The sequence below is a fragment of the Triticum aestivum genome, chromosome 7B, assembly GCF_018294505.1.
Source record: "Triticum aestivum cultivar Chinese Spring chromosome 7B, IWGSC CS RefSeq v2.1, whole genome shotgun sequence".
Taxonomy (NCBI): Eukaryota; Viridiplantae; Streptophyta; class Magnoliopsida; order Poales; family Poaceae; genus Triticum; species Triticum aestivum.
This window is the reverse complement of record NC_057813.1, coordinates 539,466,784-539,474,000: the sequence shown is the minus strand read 5'-3', so window position 1 is coordinate 539,474,000 and position 7,217 is coordinate 539,466,784.

Here is a 7,217-nt window from a genome sequence, read left to right as displayed (position 1 = left end):
CGTCCTCCGCCCCATCCCGCCGGCGCCTGCAACTCCGGCCGCCGGAGTGCGCCGCCTCGCCGGAGGCCGCGTCCTCGCCCCGCCGCCGGGTTTCCTCCACCGCGCCGCCTCGCCTCTGCCGTGCTTCCTCCCGACCCTCTCCGGTACCCTCTCCCTCATCTCCGGCCGCCTTCCACCTCAACTCCGGCGAGAAGACCGGCGAACCTCGAAGCCCGTGCCGAAGAACCCTAGATCTGGAAATTTGAGGTTGACCCCGTTATTTTCGTCCAAGTCCCTGTTATTTTGACATTATCATGCCATGTTCATCACATCATATCTCCATGCATATTCCTCCGTTTCGTGCGTGTAATATATCAAAATGTTCATCATGATGTGCTCTTCATTTCGTTCCACTGTGCCATCTTTGTTTGAGTTCATCTTGATGCCCGAATCATCGTTGCAAGAGTGCTATATGATGTTAATCTGCTGAAACTGATATTACATGTTCATTTGTCATTTTTGCCATGTTTGATGTGTGCATCCTATGAGGTTGATGTCTACATGTGTTTTGTGCTACATCATGCCATCTTTACAGGGGTGTATGCCATGTATTTGTGTGATCAATGTGGTGACTAGAACAAGCATGAAAACTAGGCTTCGTGATGTTGCTGATTTCAGTCCCTGTTCTGCTGTTATTTTTATGCCATGTAAACTTGATGCTACAGAGAGATCCAAGCATATTTTGAGATACTTCAGTAAGGATGTTTTGAACATGTGGTTATTCTCTATCCATTCATGCCCCTGTTTGCAATTATGGAGTGGTCTAGCATGTCACGTTCTTGCTCTACTTTTGCTATAAAATGTTTCCTAGCAGATTGTTTACATGTTATTCAATTTTGCCAAGGTTGTTGTAGTTGATCCTTGCATGCTATAAACTTGTTCTTGCCATGGTTAGTTTCATGAACATGTCTTCTTGCTGATGCTATGCTTATCTTGTCATGCAATGACTTGTGGTGAGTGAATCGAGCTCGTGAAGTAGTGTACTTGCTGTTACTGTTTTGCTAGGCTGAATCTGTTATTTTGTGATGCTATGAAAACCTGCTGCTACAAGTCATTCTATGCATAATCTGGAGATGTTCACTAAGGATGTTTTGTTATACATATCATGCTCTATCCATCCATGCCACTGGTTGCATTTATATCCTGCTGTAGCTTGTTGTAATCTTGCTCCAAAGTTGCTAAATAATGTTGCTGTCATTCTGTTAACATTAAGTTCAGTTTTGCCATGTGTTTTGCTAGTGATCCATGCACCCTATGGACTTGATCTTGCCATGCTTAGCTTCATAAACATGTATTCTTACTTTTGGTTGCCTTGCCATGCCATGTATTGCTCTGTAGTGAGTGGTACAAGCTCACCAACATGCCTACTTATCGTTGTTCTTGCCATGTATGAATCTGTAATATCTTTTGCTATGTTTACATGGGTGCCATCATATCTTCTGATCCTTTTTGGCTCATGGTCAGTAAAGGACTTTTGTTCTATGGGTTTAGTAGATTCATTCCATGCCTTTGTTTGCTATGTTAAGTTCCTGCAACATGTTGTTTGATAGCTCTAAACATTGCAACCTGATGTTATTTCTGCAAAGTCTGAAACTGTTATTATTTGCAATCTTGCCATGTGCTTTGGAGCATGTCCTAGTGATTTCTGGAGATAGCTCAGTGTTCATGTTTTGTCATGCTTTACCTGTACATCATGTCCATGCCTTTGGTTTTGATGTTGGGGTGCTATAGCATGTTGTTTTGATGCTTGCAATATGCCTAGTTGCTGTTTTGGACAGCTTGTCCTTTAAACTTGTATAGTGTGTGTGTTGAACCGTTGCTCCGTTGTGAGTGTGCTCTATATGAAACTTGCTTGATTTTGCATGTAGTTTCATATTATCATGTTGCATCCTTGTTTAGAGGTGTTTGCTTGATGTTTGTATGCTTTTTGCATCAATGCCATGTTTAACTTGTATTGCTCATATCTTCTAGGCCGTAGCTCCAAATCTAATGAAGTTTATATGTAACTTGACTAGAATCTCATGTAGATCATCATGGTGCATTTTAACTTGCTGTTTAACAACTTGAACATAATGTTTATTCAGATCTGGACCAATTTCGAAACTTGCATATGAGGACTTACCGGAATTGTTATATGTTGTTTCCGGCCTCAATTAAACTTGCCTTGATGTGTTGCTCTTGTTTGCATCATCTCTTGCCATGAGTAGCTTCATGTAGCCTTGTCATGCATCATGTTTGGTTGTGCATCATGTCTTGTCTATGTGTGGTGTGTTTACCATGTTGTGTGCTTCTTCTCGATAGTTCCCGTTTCGTTGCGATCGTGAGGATTCGTTCGTCTACGCTTGGTTCGTCTTTGTGGCTTCATCTTCTTCATGGACTCATTCTTCTTCCTAGCGGGATTTCAGGCAAGATGACCGCTACCCTGGATCTCACTAGTATCATTGCTATGCTAGTTGCTTCGTTCTATCGCTATGCCGCGTTACCTATCTTTTGCTCATCAAGCCTCCCAAATTGCCATGAACCTCTAACCTTTTTCACCCTTCCTAGCAAACCATTGCTTGGCTATGTTACCGCTTTGCTCAGCCCCTCTTATAGCGTTGTTAGTTGCAGGTGAAGTTGAAGATTGCTCCATGGTGGACAGGTTTATGTTGGGATATCACAATATCTCTTATTTAATTAATGCATCTATATACTTGGTAAAGGGTGGAAGGCTCGGCCCTATGCCTGGTGTTTTGTTCCACTCTTGCCGCCCTAGTCTCCGTCATACCGGTGTTATGTTCCCGGATTTTGCGTTCCTTACGCGGTTGGGTGATTTATGGGACCCCCTTGACAGTTCGCTTTGAATAAAACTCCTCCAGCAAGGCCCAACCTTGGTTTTACCATTTGCCTCACCATCACCTACATTTCCCTTGGGAGTAATTAACCCGAGGGTCATCTTTATTTTAGCCCCCCGGGCCAATGCTTGTCTAAGTGTTGGTCCAAACCGAGCGATGTCCGGCGCCCCCTGGGCAATCAGGGTCTATGCCAACCCGACGTCTGGCTCATCCGGTGTGCCCTGAGAACGAGATATGTGCAGCTCCTATCGGGATTTGTCGGCACAACGGGAGGCTTTGCTGGTCTTGTTTTACCATTGTCGAAATGTCTTGTAAACCGGGATTCCGGGTCTGATCGGGTCTTCCTGGGAGAAGGTATATCCTTCGTTGATCGCGAGAGCTTATCATGGGCTAAGTTGGGACACCCCTGCAGGGTATAAACTTTCGAAAGTTGTGCCCGCGGTTATGGGCAGATGGGAATTTGTTAATGTCCGGTTGTAGATAACTTGACACCAGATCCGAATTGAAACACATCAACCGCGTGTGTAGCCGTGATGGTCTCTTTTCGGCGGAGTCCGGGAAGTGAACACGGTTTTTGGGTTATGTTTGACGTAAGTAGGAGTTCAGGATCACTTCTTGATCATTGCTAGCTTCACGACCGTTCCATTTGCTCTCTTCTCGCTCTTATTTGCGTATGTTAGCCACCATATATGCTTAGTCGCTGCTGCAACCTCATCACTTTACCCCTTCCATTCCCTTTAAGCTTTGCTAGTCTTGATACCCATGGTAATGGGATTGCTGAGTCCTCGTGGCTCACAGATTACTACAACAACAGTTGCAGGTACAGGTTATGCGATGATCATGACGCGAGAGGGATGCTTGCTTGCTTGAGTTCTTCTTCTGCTTCTTCTTCGATCAGGGGGTAGGTTCTAGGTCGGCAGCCTGGGCTAGCAGGGTGGATGTCGTTTGAGTTACTGTTTGTGTTTCATCCGTAGTCGGATGGTGTTCTTATGTATGATGATGTTGTATTCGGGTGGCATTGTATGCCTTTTGTATGTATCCCCATCTATTATGTAATGTTGATGTAACGATATCCACCTTGCAAAAGCGTTTCAATATGCGGTTCTATCCTTGGTGGGACCTTCGAGTCTCTTTAGGATAGTATCGCATATTGGGCGTGACAAGTTGGTATCAGAGCCTCGACCAACCCTAGGAGCCCCCTTGTTTGATCGTGTAGTTTGGCCGTTGTCGAGTCTAGAAGAAAACTGTTTTTGGAGTCTAATTATATCAGAGAGTAGGAATTCTTTTTACTCCTCATCCCCTTCGTCGCTCTGGTAAGGAATCTTGACGTATGTGTTTTGAATTACTCCTCTTCCATTTTCAAACTTTCTTTAGGATCACGCAGTCGGTTTTCCGGTAGTTGTTCCTCAGCTCTTTTTATCCGGTGCAGTTCTCGTCAAGTTGACTCGAGCCTCTTCATCTTTGAGTTCAATCCTCAGTTGTTTTCTTTCCCACCCGCCCACCCTTCTTCTTCTCGGAATTGGAGTCCATACTCGAGTATCCATCCTACTCGTGCGAAGTCTTTGCTTTCTTTCCTCAATTATTTCAACCGGTGTTTTCTCTTCAAGATATTCGTTGATTTCCCCTCCCAAGTTGCCTTTGTTTTTCCCGCCCTCCCACCTCTTCTTCTCGGAGCCTGAGTCTGTTTCGAGCATCAATTTCATTCGTACGGAGCCTCTTCAGTCGTCCCTCAATTATTTCAACCGGTGAATCCTCGTCTCGTTCGTCATTCTTCATTCCTTTTCTTTTTCTGGTGGACCCAATTCAAGTATTCGGTGTTGATAACATTCTATTCCTCGGCTCAAGTGTTTTTTTATTGCTCGTTCGCCTCTCGCCAGTTTATCCTTCCGGAGTGTTCAAGACATCTCAGAAGATCCGTCTGTGTTCCAACTAATTCGAGGTTGTCACCTCATTCAAATATTTCTATTGTTCCGGTGCATCATCTATCTTTTCAACAATCCTTTTCAACGGTGTTCTTATCTTTAGTGGGCCCTAACCCACGGGTCTTTTCCCAGGATCTTACCTGACTCTACAAATTTCCTGGAGTTATTCTTAAACTCTTTTCAAGTGTGACGTAAGAATGGATTCTATCGGTCACATGCCTTTCAAGATCGATTTCACATCATTTCATTGTTGGCTCAACCTCTTTGCTTTTCACTCACCCGGAGCACCTCAGTATTTTGGTGGTGTTTTTCGTCGTCAGTTGAAGACCGAAGAAGAGTTTTTCCTCTAAATCTTGTCTGTTCCCTCAAAGATTCGTGGTTCTAGCTTCATATCATCCTCTCAAATTATTTCAGTTTGTCAGATATTCTTTCTTAATCATCCGGAGTATGTCAGAAGTTGTTTTTCCGTTTCTTCCACTGTAGGCCATCATTCCAGAGAATTCTTCGTCCTCACATTTTAGCTACCGTTATCCAATTATCTCGGTGCTTCGTTCAAGTGTTCTTTAACCAGCTCATGATCTCTTTGTTCTTTTGCATCTAAATACCCTCGAGCATATTTGTTCTTCTAAGTCTTCCCGGTGATTCATTCCCTTTCGTCAATCATTTTCGAATTCTAACGGTGGTTTGTTCAAGATTCTTTTTCCTTGATTATTATATAAATTCGTTTGTTCTTTCCAATCCTACCGGTGGTTCATGAAGACCTTCTCAAGTTTGCGACATGTCACTTCTCAATCCTTTTCAAGAAGAATAAGTAATATGTGAAATCCATTGCTTGTCATCAATTTAATTTGATGAAGGATAAGCATACAATAAATCTTATTCTTATTTCATCCAAGTAATTAATCCCTTACTTCGGAGTTTGTGCTTGATGAATAAATTCTAGTTCCAAGTGTTTTCATCTTTTTCTTTTCCGGAGTTCAATTTCCTCAGCCATTTCGTCGGAACCTCCATCTAAATCACCGCAAGGCTCATCTTATTCTTTTTCCTTCTTTCTATCTCAGCATCCTTTTGTCACCGGAGTTCTTCATGGTGATTCTTCATGATTTAATTCATTCTTCAAGTGTTCATCAAGATTTTGTCGGAGGAGTTCAAGTATCTTTTCTTCTCGCATCTTGAAGTGCAAAAATTCTCCGTATTCTTTTGAAGTGGAGTTTGCATTTCTTCGTTCTTCTAAGCTATCCAATCATTTCCGGTTGTGGCCGGTTATCATCTTATGATCTTGAGATGTTACCTATAAGTCCACAACAAGCCTATTCTTTTCGTTGTTGATTTTCTCAACAACTCCGTTCAACCCTTCCTTCTAAGTTCTTTTCATTCTACTGCAATTCTTCCGGAGGCATTGTTCTTTTCATCAAGTGTCATTCCATCCTCTCAAGTTCTTGTTCTATTCCTCCATGTTTCAGTCGGACTGCTGCCTAAATCCTTTCAGTCTTATTCGTTTCTTATCTCGTTATAACTGGAGTGGTTTCATAGTCTATCTGATTCCGTGAGCTTTCGATTCTCGTCATTCTCGTCGTTCCTCTCTTCTTCTCGAGTGCTCTCGATTCTTTGCCTTTTCTCTTGAGTTCCTGTTTCACCTCATCCCTTTTCTCTTTCGTCTCGGTCCTAAGATCTCGGGACGAGATCTCTTGTTAGTGGAGGAGTGTTGTAACACCCCGGATTCCATGCGCCAGGTGTCTTCCAGTTATTCTCCATCGTTGCCATGTCATTTGCTTGCGTGTTGCATATTTCCATGTCATCATGTGCATTTCATTTTGCATACGTGTTCGTCTCATGCATTTGAGCATTTTCCCCGTTGTCTGTTTTGCAATCCGGCACACCTATGTCCTCCGGCGTCCCCCTTTTTGTCTCTTGTTGTGAGCGGGTGTTAAACTTTCTCGGAATGGCCCGAGGTTTGCCAAGCGGCCTTGGTATAGCACCGGTAGACCGGCTGTCAAGTTTCGTGCCATTTGGAGGTCGTTTAATACTCCAATGGTTAACCGGGTAACTGTAAAAAGCCCCTTTTGTCTTGAAGCCCAACACCCCTCCAAAGTGGACCAAAACCCATCCTAACCCACTACATGCTCTCGGTCGTTCGATCACGATCGTGTGGGCGAAAACCGCTCCTCATTTGGACTCTCCTAGCTCCCTCTATCTATAAATATGCCCTCCCCGTCCAAATTCGCGGATGAATCTCCCCCGAAACCCTAGCCTTCTTCCTCTCCGCGCCGCCGGACAAAAATCCCGCGCCCGAACATGTCCGTCCGTCCCCGTGCTGCCGCTCCAGCCAACGGGGGAGCGCCACGTCGCCCGATCCGGCTCCCCCGCCGCAGCCCGCCGAGGCCCATCGCAGGCCCGCCCCTGGGCCGATCTGGGCCCAGGC